Source organism: Macaca thibetana, chromosome 17 (genome assembly GCF_024542745.1).
Source record: "Macaca thibetana thibetana isolate TM-01 chromosome 17, ASM2454274v1, whole genome shotgun sequence".
In the NCBI taxonomy this organism is placed as follows: Eukaryota; Metazoa; Chordata; class Mammalia; order Primates; family Cercopithecidae; genus Macaca; species Macaca thibetana.
This window is the reverse complement of record NC_065594.1, coordinates 85,843,722-85,866,237: the sequence shown is the minus strand read 5'-3', so window position 1 is coordinate 85,866,237 and position 22,516 is coordinate 85,843,722. Positions and strand designations below refer to the sequence as shown.

The window sequence follows — 22,516 nt, the reverse complement described above, 5'->3', positions numbered from 1 at the left end:
ACGGATATTTCTGGTGTACCAATTTCTACTTAACAATACTGAGTCTCCCCCTAGTTGGTCCTTGTACATTTCAGTCTTACCAGTTCAGCGAGTACCTCCTTACCAAGAATCCATTGTTGTTTGGTATCCTCCACATTTGGTAAAGCTAGTTGTACTTGATTTGTAATTAAACAATACAATTAAGTAGTACATACAATGATGAAAAACAAGTGCAGAAAGAAAGCATTGTTGTTATGCAAATCAAGTTGAATGCTTTACAACAATTCAGTAAAAACTTGTTACTAAAAATAATTCTTGCCAATTAATTGTAGACAAGTTAAATGAAAAAGGAAAGTCATAAAAGTCTAGAATGATTCTGCATTTAGATGTCTTCACAACTATCTTTGCAATCTCACTTAACTTGAAGAAATAGAAACCTAAATCACAGGTGGTGTGTTAAAGGGAGTTCTGAGTGAGAAAGGTAATGTTGGATTTCACCCAGAGGATTCATATTCAGAGAATGAATCTTGGCCCTACATTCATTGACTGGCAAATGAATATGCATTTGTATGTTTTTAGTTACAATGGTTAGAATGTGTCGTTTTCTTTTCTTTTTTCTTTTTCTTTTTTTTTTTTTGAGCCAGAGTTTCGCTCTTGTTGCCCAGGCTGGAGTGCAAGGGCATGATCTCGGCTCACACAACCTCCACCTCCTGGGTTCAAGCCATTCTCCTGCCTCAGCCTCCCTAGTAGCTGGAATTACAGGCATGCGCCACCACGCCCAGCTAATTTTGTATTTTTAGTAGAGATGGGGTTTCTCCATGTTGGTCAGTCTGGTCTTGAACCCCTGGACCTCAGGTGATCCGCCCACCTCGGCCTCCCAAAGTGCTGGGATTACAGGCATTAGCCACCACGCCCATTCTGAAAGTGTCGTTTTCATCCTACTCTTTTTAAATCAACTTTTTCAATTAACTCACCAAGTGCAGGTACCAATCATACTAAGTAGGAGTGCTGCTGCTGTATAAAAGATACCTATATTGTTTAAGCAGGAGGGACAGTTTTGTGTAAGAGGACATTAGGAAAATTCAAAACTATATTGTTAGTCTGGAATTACTGGCTACAATTTAATAAAGTTACAAAAACAACGGCATAATTATAGGATAACAAAAACTAGCTTCCTATCTCTGCAGCTGAATATTTGCCAAAAAGATGGGATCTTGGGTAAAATACGTTATGAACAAAGAGGCACAAAGGTGCATGGCAGTTTGGGGACGCAAGGAGATTTGATCAAGGGGGTAGCTCATATTGGCTGTAAGTGAGATAATGTATAAATAATTCTGCAGGAATAGGAGATGATTCTGTAGGAAATAGGAAGTAATTGAAAACATCCCTAATAAACTTACAAAAAGGCTGATTTCAGTTCAATTTAAGGACATATGTATGAAAGCTGTTGGGGAATGTACAGACTTATGAGATATTAAGTCACTAAAGAGAGTCTGCATCAGGAGTTTTTGGCAGATTTTTCTTCCCTGCATCCCTTTTGGCATACTCTTTTCAAAATCATATTATTAAATGCATAAAATAAAATACTTAGCATTTCAGAGAAAACAAATCCTCTTTTATAATAATTATAAAAATAATTTACAAGACATTTTGACATAGCATATATGCTTCGTTGTACATCCACTAAATAGCAACATCTGATACTGGGTCTATTTGATGAGCACGATGAATATTTAGAGATGTCTGATATGAAAATACAGGTAATTTCAATTGATGACAAGTATCAGGTAGTGCTAGTACAACTTTGGCTCGTTTAGATTCATCATTGAGGGAAGCGAAAAGAAAGGCATAATTTTATATTTTCCCATAAAATTTCAAGGATTTCCTGAATTCCATCCATTGTATAGGTTACATTAGGGCTTATGTGATTCTATAAATTACCGTGAAATGTTTTGATTGACAATAACTAATTAGAGGCATTCAGAAGATTCATTAATATATAGAGAGATAATAATATATACTTTTTTTCCCCCAAAGTTTTTAGATAATCTCAGGAGAGAGTGCTTATGAGACACTTTCTCTTTCTGAACATACATTTGTAAAATGTTGAAATTTTTACAATGAGCATGTATTATTATTAGAAGAAAATGCATTTTAAAAATACTGGTTTCTAATATAAATAAAAGGAAGGAAGGAGGGAGGTAGGGAGGGAAGGAGAGAGGAAGGAAAGAAGGAAGGACAGAAGGAAGGAAGGAAGGAAAGAAGGAAGGAAGGAAGGGAAGGAAGGAAGGAAGGAAAGGAAGGAAGGAAAGAAGGAAGGACAGAAGGAAGGAAGGAAGGAAAGAAGGAAGGAAGGAAGAAAGAAAGGAAGGAAGGGAGGAAGGAGGAAGGAAGGAAGACAGGGAGGGAGGGAGGAAGGAAGGAAGAAAGGGAGGGAGGAAGGAAGGAAGAAAGGGAGGGAGGAAGGAAGGAAGGAGAGGAAGGAAGGAAGGGAGGAAGGACAGAAGGAAGGAAGGAAGGAAAGAAGGAAGGAAGAAAGGAAGGAAAGAAGGAGGGAAGGAAGGAAGGGAAAAGGCAAAACAGAAGATACAACCTGCCTTTCCATCAATAGAGAAACGGTTAACTCAAGTTACAATCATTTCTACCTATAGAATACTGAATGTGTTTGATAAGATTTTAAAAAAATCAATGATATATACATATTCACTGAGTACTACACTTGAGGTTTTTTGTGCTTTATTGTATGTACATTATACATCAATAAAAAAGAACAATCAAACTTTGATGAAAAAAACTTTAGAGGAGAGCAACAAGGATGGCAGGAGATCTCGGAATTGAAACCAGATGTAAAAAGACAGGAAGAACTAGAGAAATGTTATTAGAAAGGGAGAAGAACTAAGGTTTACAGGATGGTTTACAAAAATAATTGAAAGGCTATCTTGCAGAACAGGTGGAAAAAATTAATGTTGAAGACCCGGGCAAACATATTCCAATGTAAAGATGACAATTTATGCTAAGTCAGTTTTCTATCAAAGTAATGATGATATAATGAAATAACAAGAAGTATGTATTTGGTCCTGGCATAGAGCTCCGAGAGTCCTTGTAATTTCTTCATGATGGGGGTGAGAGGAGCATCTTTTGCTGTAATATTTGGTCTTAATCTCCAGTTAATGACACAAGAGCTTCTAACACCTTTGGAATCTCCAGAGTGATAAGTGTCTTTTTGTGTGCTGAGATGACTGGTGGCTGGGGGACCCTAGATAGATGTGAGATGGGAACTGGCTGTTAAAAGAACCAGCCCTGTGAGTAGAGAGTTAAACCTCTCAGCCCCATCCCTGGACCTCTGGAGAGGGCAGAGGGGCTGGGGATTGAGTCCAATCACCAATGGCCAATGACTTAAACAATGTTTTCTACTTCATGGAACCTCTATACAACTCCCAAAATGACAGGGTTTGGAGAGCTTCCAGTTTGGTGAATACACTGAGGTGCTGGGAGGGAGTGGCCCAAAGAGGACGGAAGCTCTGCAGCACTTACCCACATGCTTTTTCGGTGCATCTCTTTTTTTTGGCTGATCTTTGAGTTGGGTCCAGATAAAAGTGATTTCCTGTGTTCTTTGAGCTGTTAATGGCAAATTACTGAACCTGAGGAGGGAGTTGTGGGAAGCCCCTGGCATCACCACCTGTACGTCAGAAGTACAGATAGCCCAGACTTCCACTTGGCATCTGAAATTGAGGAAAATGGGTGGGACTGGCCCTTTCACTTGTGGGATCTGTGCTAATTCCAGGTAGTTTGTGTTGGAACTGAATTAAATTCTTGAATACCCAGATGGTGTCCAGAGAGTTAGAGAATTGGTTATTTGAGTGGAAGAACCTCACACACTGGATATCAGAAGTGTTGGGAGTATAAACATATCATGGTAATAATCAAGTATTCAGGGAGAGGCCATAAACTAAGAGTAACAAGTTTCCAATGATCCTTTTAGATGGAGAAAATCACTAAGATTCTTTCCACTTCTAGCAATCTCTGGTTCTTTGGTGATTGGTGTGAACAGTAAGAAATGTTATTGGGGGCTTTGTTTTCTTAAAAAACCTCATGGTACTCTTGGTATTTGAATTACAGCTTGATGTGTGAAAGAGCATTATAGTAACACACCTCTGACTCCCAGGCTTGTGAAGAAAGTCAGCAATAGCTGTCTTGAAGTCTTGCAGATAGTAATCTTTAAGCAAATATGTATTAAAATGTGAATATAAAATAAATCTCTAAAATTCGGGGAAATTCAGTAAAGCTTGATAGTCAACATTAAGCATTTAGGAATTACCAAGTATTTGAACATATAATTCTAATAATTGATAAAATCCAGTGGTATAATCATTGTATCATAATTGTAATTAAAGGCTGAAAATGTTTCCTGAATGTTCATACCAGCAATGAGTTTCCAAAATTTTAGGCTAGAGATTTATAAAGTGGATATCCAATTGTTTGATGCCGTATTTAAATTGGTTTGACTAATTTGAACTATCTGGTGTCAGTTACATTTTTGAGACTCAGAACAGGTTATATAGTCAAATACGCATGTCAAACATTGAATTAGTTACCTCCTAGATTTGAACTCAAGTTTTTGATGATTTGATTATAGGTCTAGGCATAATAGTGACTTATTTGGGTTAGACACTGATAGATAATAATATAAAATTTTGAAATTCTACTAATGACTTTTATTTGCTTATTCATTTAGCTTCTTCAGTAATAACTTAGTATTAGTTCAATAGTATTCAGACTATATTAAATGCAGGCTGAAGAGTAAGGTCACAAGGCTGAGATTCAACATGTGTCAGATGTAAAACCATCAGGAATTTGGGGAAGATGAAAAACCAGGCTTTTGATGTGACCTGATGTAACTGAGTAACTCACAAAGTCACAAGTCAGCTTTTGACTATAAAAGAGACATCTGATCAGATTGTCATACACTATGGTTAATGGAGTGTTGCAAGGACTTTGACACAAACCATTACCCACTATTTACTTATTCAAAGCAGAAACTTACTGGAAAATTGAGTGAAATTATCCATACTTTAACAGTTTTGAGCAGATTGCATTATTATCAACATTTCTAAAACACACCCTTCTGAACATATAGGTATTAAGTATTACTGCATTCTGTTACAGTACTTTAATTGTCATGTTTCACAAGACTGTTTCTATCCTCAGAATATGAAGTAACATTGCATAAGTGTGGGAGAATTTAATACCTACAGTTAGATCTGGGATTCATCAGTAGCTGTGCTATTTGAAGGATGTGATAGCCCAGAAAGTAGTTTAACTTTCACACTCTTCTTTTCTCGGCAGTCCTGTTTTATTTCCAGATTTCTTTCTCTGCTTTTTTTTTTTTTTTTTTTTTTTGAGACAGAGTCTGGCTCTGTCGCCCAGGCTGTAGTGCAGTGGTGCGATCTCGGCTCACTGCAAGCTCCGCCTCAGGTTCACGCCATTCTCCTGCCTCAGCCTCCCGAGTAGCTGGGACTACAGGCACCCGCCACCATGCCTGGCTAATTTTTTGTATTTTTAGTAGAGGCAGGATTTCACCATGTTAGCCAGGATGGTCTCGATCTCCTGACCTCGTGATCTGCCCGCCTCGGCCTCCCAAAGTGCTGGGATTACAGGTGTGAGCCACCGTGCCCAGCCTATTTCCAGATTTCTAACACTAGTTCTTAATTTGGGTTCTTTGGACAAAATTATATAGTAAACCAAACATAAACTTTCTTGTGCTTTAGGCTAATTGAAAGAAACCTTTTCTAATAAGAGATAACTCTGAAACTCAGTGAATAGTTTGGATATTATTATATTTTAAATCGATTGTTAACATTATATGGGACTGGGTGCAATGCCTCACACATGTAATCCCACCACTTTGGGAGGCCGAAGCGGGTGGACCACTTGAGGTCAGGAGTTTGAGACCAGCCTGGCCAATATAGTGAAATCCGTTGCTACTAAAAATACAAAAATTATCCAGACATAGTGGCACACTGGCTGTAATCTCAGCTACCCGGAAGGCTGAGGTGGGAGTATCACTTGAGCCCAGGAGGTAGAGTTTGCAATGAGCCAAGATTGCACCATTGCACTCCAGCCTGGGTGACAGAGCAAGACTCCATTTCAGAAAAACAAAAAACAAAAAACAAAAAAACACATTATATGGGAATGTGTTTTTCCAATTTCTATTGTGGCCATTAAAGGTAAATTAGAGCTGAGTTAAAAATTGTCTTTTCAAGTCCTGCAAAGTCATAATGCACAAGTAAAATGGGAGAAACTGCCAACAAATATTAATGTTAAAATGTAAGAGTACTTAAAGATATTAAGTAAATGTATTCCAAAGCCTCTTTATTCTTAATTAGTTTGTATCTTTTTCTTTTTAACTGACATGTAATAATTGTACATGTTTACGGGATACAGAGTGATATTTTGATGCATGTGATAATTGTATACATGTATACAAATGCAATGATTAAATTAGGGTAATTGTGATATCCATCACCTCAAACATTTCTATTTCTTTGTGTTGGGAACATTCAAAATCCTCTCTTCTAGGTTTTGAACATATATAATAAATTATCATTAACTGTATTCATCTTACAGTGCTATAGCACACCATAACTTATTCCTCTTATCCAGCTATAACTTCGCATCCATTATCCTCTCCCTCTCCTTCCCTTCTTCCCATCCTTCCCAGTCACTAATAACCATAATTCTCTCTCGACTTCTATGAGCTCTTCTTCCTTAACTCCCACACAGAGTGACAACATGTAATATTTATGTTTCTGTGCCTGACTTATTTAACTGAACATAATGTCCTCTAGTTTCATCCATGAATGACAAGATTTCATTATTTTTTGTGGCTGGATAGTATTTGATTGTGTATATATACCACATTTTTAAATTCATTCATCCATATTTGGAATACTTGTATTGATTCCATATTTTGGCTATTATAAATAGTGCTGCAATAAACATGGGAGTGCAGATATGTCTTTGACATACTGATTTCATTCTTTTGGACATCTACCCAGTGGTGTGATTACAGAATCATTTGGTAGTTGTAGTTTTGATTTTATGAGGAAACTGCATACTGTTTTCCATAGTGGCTGTACTAATTTACCTTCCCACCAATAGTGTATAAGTGTTCCCCATTCTTCACATCCTCATCAGCACTTGTTTTATCTTTTTGGTAACAGCCATGTAACAGGAACGAAGTGGTATTTCATTGCAATTGCAATTTGCATTTCCCTTGTGATTAGTGCTCTTGAGCATTTTTCCTATACCTGTTATTTGCATGTCTTTCTGAGAAATGTCTACTAAGGAGTTTTGCCACTTGTTATTCTAGTTATTACTTTTTCTATTAAGAGTCTAATATATTCTTGATATTACCCCTTGTCAGGTGCATTGTTTGCAAATATTTTCTCCCATTTTTTCAGGTTGCCTTTTCACTCTTTGTTTTCTTTGCTGAGCAAAAGCTTTCTGTTTGGTGTAATCCCATGTGTCTATTTTTGCTTTTGCTCTCTGTAAGTCTTATTTAAAAAATTCTTGCCTACCCCACTATTGTCATTTCCCCTATATTTTCTTCTAGTAGTTTTATAGTTTCATGTTTTATATTTAAGCCTTCAATCCATTTTGAGTTAATTGTAATATACGGTGTGAGGTAGGGGTCTAGTTTTATTCTTCTGCATGTGTATATCCAATTTTCTCAGCACCGTATATTAAAGAGACTGCCTTTTCCCCAATGTGTGTTATTGGCATCTTTGTTGAAAATCAGCTGTAGGAGCATGAGTTTACTTTTGGGTTCTCTATTCTGTCTTACTGTTCTATGTGTATGTTTTTATGTGTATGTTTTTATGTGTTATGTGTATGTGTATGTTTTTATGCCAGTATCATGCTGTTTTGGTTACTGTAGCTTGTAGCATATAGTGTGATTCCTCTAGCTTCATTTTTTGTACAGGATTCCTTTGGTTACTTGGGGTCTTTTCTGGTTCTATATGAATTTTAGGATTTTATTTCTCTGAATTTTGGTAGAATTACATTGAATCTGTAGATTGCCTTGGGTAGTATGGCCTTTTTATCAATATTAATTCCTCTAATCTATGAATATGGGATATCTTTTCATTTACTTGTGTCTTCTTCAATTTCTTTCATTAATGTTTTATAGTTTTCAGTGTGCACATCTTTTATGCCTTGCTTAAGGTTATTCCTACATATTTAATTTTTTGTAGTTATTATAAATAGAATTATTTTCTTCTGTTACCATATAGAAATGCTACTGATTTTTGTAGCTTGATGTTGTATCCTGAATTTTTACTGAATTTATTAGTTCTACCAGTTTTTTGGTAGAATTTTTAGGGTTTTCTATCTATAAGATCACATCATCTACAAACAGGGACAATTTGACTCCCTCATTTCTATTTAATTTGCCTTTAATATGTTTCTCTTGCCTAATTGCTCTGTCTAGAATTTCCAGTACTGTGTTGAATAGGAATGGTGAAAGTATGCATCCATATCTTGTTTCTGATTTTAGAGAAAAAGCTCTTAGCTTTTTTCTTGTTCAGCATAATGTTATTTGTGAATTTGTCATGTGTGTTTTTTATTGTGTTGAGGTACATACCTTCTATGCTAATTTGTTGAGAGTTTTATTACAAAAGAATGTTAAATTTTGTCAAATGCTTTTTCTGCATTTATTTAAGTGATCATATGGCTTTTGTCTTTTTGTTAATATGATGTATCACGTATTAATTTGCATATGTTGTACTATCTTCTCATTCCTGGGATGAATCCCATTTGACCATAGTAAATGATGTTTCTAACGTGCTGTTGAATTAGGTTTGTTAGCTTCTTGTTGAGAATTATTGCATCTATATTCATCAATTATATTCTTATTTTTCCCCTCTGTTTACTTGTCAGGTTTTGAAGTTACTGGCCTAGCGAATGCTGGCCTAGCAAAATGAATCTGGAAGTATTTCCTCCTCTTCCATAATTGTTTGAGAAGAATTGGTATTAGTTCTTTAAATGTTTGGTAGAATTCAGCAGTGAAGTTATGAGGTCCTTCACTTTTTTTTTCTTTTTTCGATGGAAGATTTTTATTACTGATTAAATTTCTTTACTGCTACTGGTCTGTTCAGATATTCTCTTTCTTCATAATTTAACCTTGGTTGGTTTGTATGTATCCAAAATTTATCCATTTCTTCTATGTTCTCAAAGTTGTTCATAGTAGTCTCTTATGATCCTCTGTATTATATCTCCTGTTTCATCTCTGTTTTTATTAGTTTGGATTTGTTTTTCTTTTTTCTTATTTAGTCTAGCTAAAGATTTATTGATTTTGTTTACTACTTCAAAAACTATATCTTCATTTTATTGATTTTTTTAGTCACTATTTTATTTTTTTCTCTGAACTTTGTTCTTTCCTTCCTTTTAGCAATTTTGCATTCAGTTTATTCTTGTTTTTCTAGTTCCTTTAGGTGCATGGTTAGTTTATTATTATTATTATTATTATTATTATACTTTAAGCTCTGGGATACATGTGCAGAACGTGCAGGTTTGTTATATAAGTATACACGTGTTATGGTGGTTTGCAGCACCCATCAACCCATCATCTACATTAGGTATTTCTCCTAATGTTATCCTTCCCCTAGCCCCCCACACCCTGACAGACCCTGGTGTGTGATGTTCCCCTCCCTGTGTTCATAGGTTCTTATTGTTTAACTCCCATTTATGAGTGAAGTCATAGTCTTTGGAAATAATCTTCTGAGATATATGCTAATCATCTAATGGTGATTCTCTTACGTGTGACTTGATGGTTTTCTATTGCAGCTTTTAGAATTCTTTGTCTTTGACTTTTGACAGTTTGATTATGATGTGCCTTGGAGAGGATTTACTTGAGTTGAATCTTATTGGGAACTTTTAAGCTTCTTGAATCGGGATGTTCATGTCTCTCCCAAGACTTAGGAATTTTTCAGCTATTATTTTGTTAAATAAGTTTTTTGAGCCTTTCTCCATTTCTAACTCCTGTAACACAAATATTTGTTTGCTTAATGGTATTTCATAAATCCTAGTATCTTCATTCTTATTCTTCTTTCTTTTTTTTGTTTTTCTCTGGCTGGATTATTTCCAAAGACCCATCTTCAAGTTCAGAAATTCTTTCTTCTGCTTTATCTAGTTGAAGATCTCAATTATTATTTTTTATTTTATTCATTGAATTCCTCAGCTCTAATATTTGTTTGACTTTTCTTTATGATATCTACCTCTTTGTTAAATTTCTCATTCAGATCATTAATTGTTTTTCTGATTTTATTGTCTTGTTTGTCTGTATTCTCCTGTGCCTCACTCAGTTATCTTAAGATCATTATTTTGAATTACTTTTCAGGAATTTCATAAATATTATTTCCTTTGATGTCTGTCACTGGAGACTTATTGTATTTCTTTGCAAATTTCATGTTTCCTTGTTTTTTCATGTTTCTTGTGTCCCGACACTGATATATGTGCATCTAGTGGAACAGTCATTTTTTTCTCATTTTATGGAGTAGCTTTTGTAGGAAGAGACTTTTTTTCTTTAGATGGGAATTGGTGGGAATGGTGTATTGGTTGGGTGTTGATTGGGAGTAGGGTGTTGACTGGAAATGGTATGTTGGCTTTTGATTTGGGTGGACTTAGTAGCATGGTCTCCATGCAGATTGTTCAGTTGTAATCTTTGTCTGCAATGTCTGTGATTGTCTCAGTGGCCTGGGCTGCTGTAGTTTGTAACAGTAGTGGCATGATCCAAAACCTCTTTTAACCAAGAGAATTAAATGTATTTACCGATGAATGTTTTATGTATATTATGTTATCCATTAATCAATGAATATAACAACAGACTTTGATTACGTTTTTCTGTTTTTTTTTTTTTTAAGTATTTCAAACAGGATAGATGTTTTCCTTTGCCTTAAAATATTTCCAAAGAAGAGTTTTGCAAAAAATTGAACCAATTTAATAATAAATAACTCCCATAATCTAAAATTTAATCCTGGATATCTTGATCTTTGTCCTAGAACAATCTTTTAATTCTAGTTTTCGTATTAGTTGAAAGTCTGGTACATATTGTAAGATGAAATTAATTCTTTCATCTTACAGCCTAGTGGCATTAAGATGAGGCCTAACGTTAAGCATATCAGTCACATACCTAACTTGAGAAAAATTCCACTGGAAAGCTTTTTAAACATCAGCAATAACATCTGAAGTAATTACAAAGTTCAAGCACCAACTTAAATGAAAGGCTACCTCCTTTATTCACTAGTTGAATATTATAATGTTAAAAATCATTAAAGTACCTGTAAGGTGAATTAATAATGTAGCATTTTATTACCTATATATTCATTGAAGAATTATATTTTCAGCCCAGAGATTTTTACGGAAAGATCATTTCTAAAAACATTGTATGCAAAATTCTGAAAGCTACTGCTTCAAAAAAATTCGCTACTGAAAGGGCAATGAATTCTGAAGGGCCTATAAGTCTTGTCTGAAGCATATATTCTGCTTCTAAAATTACAGTCATAACAAATTCCTCAGACAATGCCACCTAACGAGCCTTCAAATGGTCACTAAAGTCATATTGTGATTTCATCATCAATCTAGTAGATTAAAAATAGACTATCTCTTATTTTAGAAGACTGAACATGAATAAATGAAATAAGTTGAAATATGACTTATATTGGCAGCAAGGTAAGATTTTCACATGAAACAACTTGATAGGTGTTTAAGGGATATGCAATTTTATAATACCATGACAAAACAAACTTCTTTTATCCTTTTAATATAGTAGACTCTAGCCAATGGTGGTGTTGCATTTTGTGCCTTGACTAGTGAGAATAAGACAGATGTAAAAAGGAAGACAACTGCAGGCAGAAATTAAACTATAAAACAGGGAAGAAGAAGAGTGAGAGGTATTGCTTTAAAGCTATGCTTGTTGTTGGAACTGTGCTATATAAATATATACCTGTCACCTTTACTGTGTCTTGCATTCCTATCTTAACCAGAAGCTGGGAAAACACCCTTTTATTTACGGCTTGCTGACTGGTGCCACCTTGCTTTTGGTTCTTGACTGGTGTTGAAATTATAATTCAGAAGCTATACTTTTATATTATAAATAATATTTGTCATTTTCTGATTGTGAAAGTAGCATATGCTGAAAATTCAATAAATTAAAAATGGACAATGGCAAAAGAAAATTAAATGCCACCACTAACCCACCACCAAGGGTTTCATCTTGTTGTAATTCATCTACATATAAATTTACATGAAATAGTACTTTTAAGAATGTGTTGTTTTGAGTTTACTAAAAATATGTTGTCTCTTTAGAACAGTGACGGAGGCAGTGAAGGAACTTCAGTATAGGAGATGGCATCTCATTTCTTCACTGTTCTCACAAAGGTGACCAGCTGTGTGACAAATCCTTGGAATCTGGAGCTGACCCCTGAGGGGTGAGTTTTGTTTTTATATCGGGAAGGTTTGTGCATTTGTTAAAATGCTTTTAATTATAAGTAATAATACTTGATTAACTGAAATGTAGACAAAGGCAGCTTACTTTTCTTCACATAAAGAGAAGGCCAGCTATTCACCAGCTATTCATCTTCAGTTGGATGGCTCAGGTTTCTGACTCCTCTTTCAGTCTTCTCCTGATGGTCTTAAAATGCCAGTTGCTGCAAACATCATAAACTTTGATAATCATATCTGAAGGCTGAAAATCATTGGGATGTACAGGAAGGGATGTTTCTGGGATGAGATGGCAAGTTCCTCACCCTGTGGGTCTCTTTTTATTAGAAAATAATATTTTTCTTTTTAGTATTTTTGTTTAATTTCAATAGGTTTTTGGGAAACAGGTCGTGTTTGGTTACGTGCATAAGTTCTTTAGTGGTGATTTCTGAGATTTTGGTGGACCCATCAGCTGAGCAGTGTACACTATACCCAAAGTGTAGTCTTTTATCCCTCACCCCGCTTTCACCCTTTCACCTTAGTCCCCAAAGTCCATTGTATCATTCTTGTCTTTGCATCCTCGTATCTTAGTTCCCACTTATGAGTGAGAACATACAATGTTTGGTGTTCCATTCCTGAATTACTTCACATAGAGTTATGGTCTCCACTTCCAGGCTGCTGTGAATGCCATTATTTAATTCCTTTTTATGGCTGAGTAGTATTCCATAATACATATTTACCACAATTTCTTTATCCACTTGTTGACTGATTGATGGGCATTTGTGCTGGTTCGATATCTTTGGACTTGTGAATTGTGTTGTTATAAACTTGCATGTGCAAGTATCTTTTTCATAGAATGACCTCTTTTCCTCTGGGTAGATACCAAGTGGTGGGATTGCTGGATCAATTGGTAGGTCTACTTTTGGTTCTTTAAGGAATCTTCACACTGTTTTCCATAGAGGTTGTACTACTTTACATTCCTACTAGCAGTATAGAAGTTTTCTCTGTTCACCACATCCACTCCAACATCTATTATTTTTTGATTTTTAGATTATAGCCATTCTTGCAGGAGTAAGGTGGATCATGTGGTTTTGATTAGCATTTCCCTGATTACTAGTGACATTGAGCATTTTTTAGGAAATAATATTTTTCTTGGAAGATGCTCAAATGATACCTGCTTAAATTGATCAAAATGGGATCACATGCCTGATCCTAAACCAATAACCGGTTAGGTAAAAAAGAATTACCATAATTGGCTTATCTTACTTTTCTTTCATGCTTTGAGGGTATGAGAGGAGCACACATCCCACCCCGCAATTGGATTTCATTAAACTAAAGAAAAAAGAGCAAAAGTGAGCCTTATAGAAAACTGATAGTACCTACCACATCTTACCATTTCAGCTTAGCAATTGGGCATCACAATCATGTCAGGATTTCTGTCCCTATCATGTTACCTAATCATAAAGCTCATATTTCAGTTTCCTGGTTGATTTTTCTTGACAAATTAGAAAGATCTTCTGGAACTTATATAAAACAATTATCTGTTTCTTATAAAACAATTATCTGTTTCTTTATGGCTTTACATTTTATAACTGTCCTACTTATTACTTAAAAAAAAATAAGAATGAATGATTGAAAGACTGAAAGGAACCTCTTATTTCAGAAAAGATTTAAGGTATTTAAAAAAATCTATGTGCATTTGTATTAAGTCAGTCATTCTTGCATTGGTATAAAGAAATGCCTGAGACTGTATAATTCATCAAGAAAAGAGGTTTAATTGGCCACGATTCTGCAGCCTTTACCAGGAGCATGGCGTTGGCATATGCTCAGCTTCCAGGGAGGCCTCAGATGGCTTACAATCATCGTGGAAGGCAAAGGGGGAGCAGGCACATCATATGACAAAAGCAAGAGCAGGTGAGAGACACAGCCAGGAAGGAGGGGAGGAGATGCCACTCACTTTTAAATGACCAAATCTTGTGAGAACTCAGAGTGAGAGCTCACTTATCACCAAGGAGATGACCCAAGCTATTCAAGAGGGATTCGCCCCCATGATCCAGATACCTCCCGTGAGGCCCCCACTTTCAACACTGGGGATTACATGAGATTTGGATGGAGACAAATATCCAAACGATATCAATATTTTATACAATAAAGTTAAAAATTAAAGTGACACGCAAAGAAATGTAATAGTTTAAAAGTAAAATACTACTAGATGCAAAAATAATGTCAGAACACAAAATGTGTGTTATAGACTCCTATATTATTTGCTTGGAATGTGCCGTAAATTTTGCTCTAAATTTATTAGAAATGGATGCCTAGAGGGTTGTCCTATTAGTTACAAGATACACAGTACACATGTTTAAATAATTAATAGTTTGATACTGAGATTGGTATGTTATCTCCCATGGGTTCTCACCGAGCCCACACTGTAGACAATGAACTTCATTCTTGAAAACCTGTGTAGAATGATCCTTACTATAAGTCCCTTTCTTAAGACATCTCCTAAAACGGGGGTTACCAAATCCTCCAAATAGGAACCCTTTTGAAAGAGAAACAGTGACACCAACACAACCATAAATTGGGACTGCTGTCAGCACATTGTGACCTACAGCTGCCCTTCTAGGACCAGTGGTGACATCACTTTAAAAAAAATTTCCAGTCAGTTTTTCTCTCTTACACCCCACAGTAGCTATTTCAGTCCTTTCGTATGCTCTTTTAACTCCCAGGTCTTCATCCACCTTGTCATTTTTGGCAAATAGCCTCATCTCTAACTTCAAGTGTGAAACTAAATTTACTTGGCTGAAGCTCCTTTCGCCTGCTTCCCCATCCTCTGAGGTGTCCTATTTAAGTTTCCTTGTATCCCTCTCTCCCATCACATGTGAATGAGCCTTCAACTACTGCCATCTTGTTAAAGAAACTTGGCTGTGAAGGGAAGAACAGAGTTTTCTCTGTTTGTCATCTTCATTTCTTCACTTCCGTTTCTCCACTCTGTCTACTTTCTTGTGGCTTTTGCCTCCAACCTTGCACAGAAAAGACAGGCAGAACCCACCTATCTCTGCTCAGGGGCCACTTTTCAGCCCTTGATACTCATGGCCCCTCTCTGTCTTGTTGCATTCTTGGCCACATGCTCCTTAAAATACATCCTTTCTCTTCTTTTGCGATACCACACCCTCTGCCTTCCCTCTCTCATCTCTGATGTTTTCTTTCGATTTTCTCCCTTGGATTCTCTTCTGCCCCTCACTTACTTATGTGTGGTGTTCAGCACACATAAGGGATAGTATAGCCTGTGGTTAAAGCTCAGCCTCTGAGTCTAGATCACATGAGTTTGATTGCTGACCATGCCACTTACTATATCTGCACCTTGGACAGACTACTTCACTTATTTGGCCCTCAGTTTCTTCAACTATATATTTAAAAAGGTAATAAAGATGTATTTATCTCATATCCTTGTTATGAAGGTTAAGCAAATTAATATACAGAAAGCATACAGAGCTCTATATGGCCATTAACCTAAGAACAAAACAAACAAAACTCAGGTTTCCCCACTTAATTATGTTTCCTTCATTGCTAGTCTTTCTAGGTGAACTAATTTACTCTAATGGTTTTTTCTATCAACCACACACTGATGCACGAGGCCACCTCTCTCCAGCTGCATCCCTCTCCTGAACAATAGATTCAAGCTGATTAATGGACATCTTCATTCACTTCAGATTCAGTCATCCAAAGTGAACTCATCACCTTCCTCACCAGAGCCCATACTCTTCTATTTTCTTTCTTGCCAAAAGGTGTCCAAATGTACAAACTGGGATCCTGGGAGTGAGTTTTCATTCTCCCCTCTCCCAATATCCAGTTAATCATGAAGTCCTATCAGTTACTGACATAGTATCTCTAGTACCTCTTGCCTTCCCTTCATTCCCTGGACCTCTCTTAAATTGGGACACTTATCATGCCACTCCTGGAGTACTGAATCAGATTCTCATTAATCTGGCCTCTGATCTCATTCCTTCACAGAGCTAGGAAGGGATTTGACTTGATTGGGTTCCTCCCATTCTTAAAGTGATTCGTAGATTCCCATTACTCCTCAGGATAAAGTCCAAAGCCTTTAGCATAGCATGCTTCATCCTTCATAATCTATACCCTCCTAGGCCTTCATTTTTTGAAACTTCTTCCCTTGAAATATGCACTTCAACCAAATTGATGTACATGTGGAATCAATATATTCTAATCCTACTGAGTTAACCTCAAGATGATTTTTATTGAATGTTTTCTCTATCCAACATGGTAAACCAAATTATTGCTTGTCTAAATGTTTATGTAGCACAATTGCATTACATACAATTTAGCATTTTGAAATTTTATTGAAATAATATTAGAAAAATGTTTGTGTTAATTTTATACTTTAATTTTATTAAGCATCTTTCTATCATAATACTTTTATTAGTCCATGTTCACACTGCTGATAAAGACACACCCCAGACTGGGTAATTTATAAAGAAAAAGAGGTTTAATGAACTCATAGTTCCACGTGGCTGCAGAGGCCTCACAATCATGGTGGAAGGCAAAAGGCATGTCTTACATGGGGGCAGACAAGAGAGAAAATGCGAACCAAGTGAAAGGGCTTTCCCCTTATCAAACCATCAGAACTCGTGTGACTTATTCATTATCAAGAGAAGAGTATAGGGGGAACCGCCACCATGATTCAATTATCTCCCGCTGGGTCCCTCCCAGAGCACATGGGAATTATGTGCTCATGGGAACAATTCAAGATGAGATTTAGGTGGGGACACAGTCAAACCATATCAATACTGAATGCACTATTTCACAGTATTAACATTCTTAATTCATTTTTATTCCATTTTAAGATTTATATTGTACCTGTCACTTCTATCAAGCCTATTTCATTGTGGGTGAAATTTTGGAGATTAAAATTTTACCATGTCTAGTTTTAGCCCTTATTAAGGTTTTTATTTTGTTCACTATATTTTTTAATACAGTATTACTTCTTATGAATTGGAAGAAAAACTGATCACAGGCATCTTTATTTATTTCAGAAGATGATAAAAAGCAATTCTGTCTGGTATTCCAGGATTGTCCAGAATGGTTAGAATAATCTATTGCATTGACAACTTATTTATTTTGTATATGTCTTACCATTTTGGCTACCACATACTCGCAGTCTGCGCTCTGGCAGAGTACAGAGCAAGTGACAGGGTTAAAACGGCAGCCTGGGGCGGCAAGGTGGCTTGACTGGTGGGACCCTGATGGCTCTTGCTCGTAACTGCTGTGTCCTCACTGTGTTACATTCTTGCCATCAGTGTTGCTCCCTTTTTAGAATGCCTTCTCTGCTAGTCAAGAGTCATTCAGTTGTGAGTGAGCAAAATCTGGTTCAAATAAACTTAAGCAAAGTCTACATTTATTTGTCAACACAGGCCCTTTTCTCTCTCAGCATCTGTGGAAAAAACTCTGAAGGAATATTTATTGACCAGCTTGGATCATGTGCTTATTCTGGACCAATCATAGTGGCCAGGACAGTGAGGCCTTGTGACTGGCCCACCTCAGGTCATGTGCTCATTCTGGACCAATAACAGTGGCCAGGAAGATGGGGCCTTGTAATTGGCCCACCTTAGGTCATGTGCTTATGCTGGACCAATCACTGCAGCCAGGAGGATAGGGCCTTGTGATTGACCTTTCTTGGGTCACATGCTCACCTCTTTAGGCAGGAAAACAAGAGGTGGAAGTGAATCTCCCAGGGATGAGTAACTCTGCAAGCAGAGAGGGATGCACTCTCCAGGAAGAGAGAAGGGAGACTGGAGGCTCAGTAACAATTTGCTGCACATTCTGCTGTCTCGCCCATTTGCTCTCAAAACACTTCACGCATTTTTCTCATTGCTATTATAGAAACATAGTGTAATTCTTTTAAAACTTGGTTCACTCTTCCGTGAGATTGGGCCATCTTTAATGATGGAGAAAGTGCTTTGCTCACTTTTATGCACCACTGTTTACCTGATGCTCAACAAAGAGTAAGCATAAATAAGGCATGTGGAGAACAGGAATGAAGTTGGGATAGGTCTAGAACTCATTATTTAATATTAATTTGTATTTGACTGCAAAACTTATACAAATTAACGAGCTGTACTTTGGAAATCTTTTTCTTCACCTCAAACTCATGTGGTGCACTTGCATTTAATTTAAAGGTGGGGAGTAAAGATGATGATAAAATGACTTAAGATAATAGGAAGAAAAATTAATAAGTAAAGAAAAGCCCTAACTTTGGTAATGTTTGAGCATCAGCGGGAAAGTAACAAAAAAAGATGCTGCAATGAAGAGAACAGAAGTTATTTTTCTTTTCAGTTGGTTGAAATATTATGTACCATGATGATACAATCTTTTTGAAAGATAATCTAGTAAAATATTAAATTTGTGAAATAAATAGGGATAAATTATCACCAGGGTTGATAGAATGTAATGATTATCAGCCATTTTAGACAGAGATAGCATTTTTGCAACAATTTTAAGTCTGTGCCACACATAAGGCGAAGCCTCCTATGGAAATCACAGAGAAAGGAATAAACCTGCCACACTGCAAGATTTACAACACTGCCAAGCAAGGAACTCAAAGGTCACTCCTGAATTAAGTTACCTTTGTATGACTTTCTGTTCTGAGTGTGAAAATACACAGAATGGTGAAATCCATTAAACTACAGTTGACAGCAAGAGGGGTTCATTAATTCTGGAGTGGGAGTAAGTTTGCCTTTCTACAAAAACGTTGTGGGATTTCTATGGGCATGGTTTGGTTCTTAGAGCCAAATGGAGCATTAAAATAGAAGACGGCTCTGGGAATAAAACTAGGGACCTCTGCCTAAAACCTCTGCCTAAAAATAGTCATTGCCTGAACAGGCCGTGTGGTAGCCAGGGAGAAATCCCATTTGTCACAAGGCATGAGAGCTTCGTGGTAATTACATGATGAGAGGAACTGGCAAGCCACTCCCAGAAGACATTGGAGACAGACCCAGGCTAAATACAACGTAATGGAAGTTGGTGCCATCGCCCCAGGTAGTAAACCAGCAACCAGTTGAAGCTGGTGTGGCTTTGTTGTGAGGCTGCAGGCTGCACAGGGCAGAGGACAGAGTTGCCCACACCGAGAAGCAGTTCATTACTCCTTGAGGCCAGAGATTTGATAATAGCTTAAATACGTCACTTTCTCCCCAAAGTGGGATTAGATTGTGCTGCCTCCATGGTTTTAATGTTTTAAGAAATAGGTTACCAATATCAAGAAATCAAGAGGCTTCCAGCTGTCACTGGTGACAAAACTGATCCAGAAGGAGAGGACGCAGCCTGCCTTTGCTCACAAACCAGATCCCGTTTCCCATGGGATGTTCTGGGCGAAGGCGGATAGCAGTGTTCCAACCTGAAAGTGGGAGAACTGGAGTGGGAGTGAGGGCTCACCTTCTGGGGACACCTTCTTGTGAAGATATAACTTTCTTTTTTTTTCTTTTTGAGACGGAGTCTCGCTCTGTCTCCCAGGCTGGAGTGCGGGGGCGCCATCTCCGCTCACTGCAAGCTCCGCCTCCCGGGTTCACGCCATTCTCCTGCCTCAGCCTCCCGAGTAGCTGGGACTACAGGCACCGCCGCCACGCCCGGCTAATTTTTTGTATTTTTTAGTAGAGACGGGGTTTCACTGTGTTAGCCAGGATGGTCTTGATCTCCTGACCTCGTGATCCGCCCGTCTCGGCCTCCCAGAGTGCTGGGATTACAGGCGTGAGCCACTGTGCCCTGCCGAAGATGTAACTTTCGATGTGCAGTTCCTTTGTGGAGTATTACAGTGGTCCTGACCTGCAAGAACTACTTCTTGAATGTGCATCATGGCTTAGCACATGGGCCTGTTGGAGGCAAGGAGTCTGGGGAAAGGGAAATCTCAGAGATCTACAATCTGGAGTATGACAAAGAGGACCTAGGGGAGGAAGTTATCAGGTATTTTGTAATTAGTTACGGCTATACCTGGGGTAAACTTTATCTGTAAATACAAGCTAGTATACTTGTTTTAGCCTGTTGTGCTTGGTTTTGTCCTGGAGAAGGTGGACAAGATGAACAGAATACAGCAGAGCCTCTGATTTATGAACAGAATAAAGCAGAGCGTCTGATTTCTGGACCTGCCGGGCCTCTGTTGGCTAGGCCACTCCATTGGAAAGATTTTTCCCACCTCTTTCTGAGACCAGTCCCACAGTTATACTATGGCTAGCATCTCTCCGAGGACTCCGGATCTTGTTCCCTCCCAGTTTGAATCATCTCCAGCAACTTCACCACTTCCTGCCTCCTCCGAGTCCTGCTGCTCAACACTCAGACAAGTTTGTCTCTCACTTGCAAAATCCTCTCCTTGATTCTGTTGTCCTTTTCAACTACTGCCGGTCTGCTCAATACCATGAGGTTCGAATGCTGCTGACACTTGCCGCCCTGACAGTTATTGTGTGTGTGTGTGAGAGAGAGAAAGTGGGCACATTTTGAAGTCTCAGATATAATCCATAACTATCTGCCATTGTAAAAGATGCTAAACATATGGAAATGCATGTATCCTTCATCTTTGAACATTACTCTGTACCCATTCCTGGCAATATTTCATGCAAATCACTCTGGACTTTTTCTTTCATAAAACATGCAAATGTACATAGATGTGTATCAATGCAAGCACACTTTAAAGACTCCATGGGCTTACTTTATACATAGTGTTCTACAACTGTCTTTTTTACTTAAAAATGTATCATGGATATCTTTTAATGTCAATAATGTATATCCAGTTCATTCTCTAAATCTTTATATACTATGGGTATTTCATTATTACTTACTAAATTGGGGTTGTTTTCAATTTTAAGTATTACAAACAATGCTACAACGAACATCTTGGTTCCTCTGTGTGTATACATATATATGTGTATGTGCATATATGTGTACACAAACATTTCTTTTGGCTAAAGTATTAGAAGCATATTTGCTAGATGGAAGGATATAGGAATTAAAATTAAAAAATCACACAAATTGCTCTCTATGAAAGTAAATACAAATTATACTGCCACTATTAGTTGATAATGGAATTGATTTTTTTTTCAGGCATCCTCTGAAACTAGATTTATCAGTCATCTTAATTTGTGCCAATTAGATGGAAGAAAACAGTTTTCCTGTTTTAATTTGCACTTCTCTGTAGTGTGAGAGCTTCTTTTTATAGGTTTGTTTATTTTCATTTTTCCCTTGAATTGCCTCTTCATATTATTCCTTGTACACTTTTTTTTGTATTGAGTTCTTTTTCCTTTTTTATTTTTTCTCTGTATGTATGTATGTATATATTTATTTATTTTTTGAGACAGAGTCTTGCTCTTTCACCCAGGCTGGAGTGCAGTGGCACAATCTTGGCTCACTGCAGCTTCTGCCTCCGGGGTTCAAGCGATTCTCCTGCCTCAGTTCCAGAGTAGCTGGGATTACAGGCATGAGCCACTCTACGTATTTTGTATTTTTAGTAGAGATGGGGTTTCACCATGTTGGCCAGGCTAATCTCGAACTCCTGACCTCAGGTGAGCTACCTAACTCAGCCTCCCAAAGTGCTGGGATTAGAGGCACGAGCCACCGCACCAGCCTGAGTTCTTTTGTTTTTTTTTAATTGACTTGTAGCCATCATCTATGTAATATGAATATTAATTCTTTCTGTTTCATATTCAGATGTATACACACATACATACATATGTGAAAATAAACATATTTGGAAACGTGTGTGTGTGTGTGTGTATTTATCAATAATCTATTGTAGGATAACAAACTACCCCCAAACTTAGGGGCTTAAGTCAACAAGGAATTGTCTTATACAGCCCTGAGGGTTGCTGGGCACAGGTGTAAGGTTCCAGCTCTGTGTCTTTCATGTGGCTACAGTCCATTGGTCACTGGTGTAGTCTTCTGAAGCCTTCACTGGGTTGAAAATCCAAGAGGGCTCCTGCGTGTGGTGGCTGTGGATGTTCTCTTTGCATGAGAGCTCAGCTGGGGCTCTGCTGGGGCTGTCAGCTGGAGTGTCTACATG

The 22,516-nt window shown here is 37.4% G+C and overlaps 1 long non-coding RNA gene across 2 annotated transcripts in view; it reads left to right on the top strand.

The window, feature by feature from the left end:
- Nucleotides 1-22,516, top strand: part of LOC126940633 (uncharacterized) — a 127,957-nt gene that overhangs the window by 26,310 nt on the left and 79,131 nt on the right. For both annotated transcript variants that reach the window (XR_007720844.1, XR_007720843.1), the window contains exon 3: nucleotides 12,346-12,467. This is a non-coding gene — a long non-coding RNA (uncharacterized LOC126940633). The remainder of the gene's footprint in view (nucleotides 1-12,345; nucleotides 12,468-22,516) is intronic.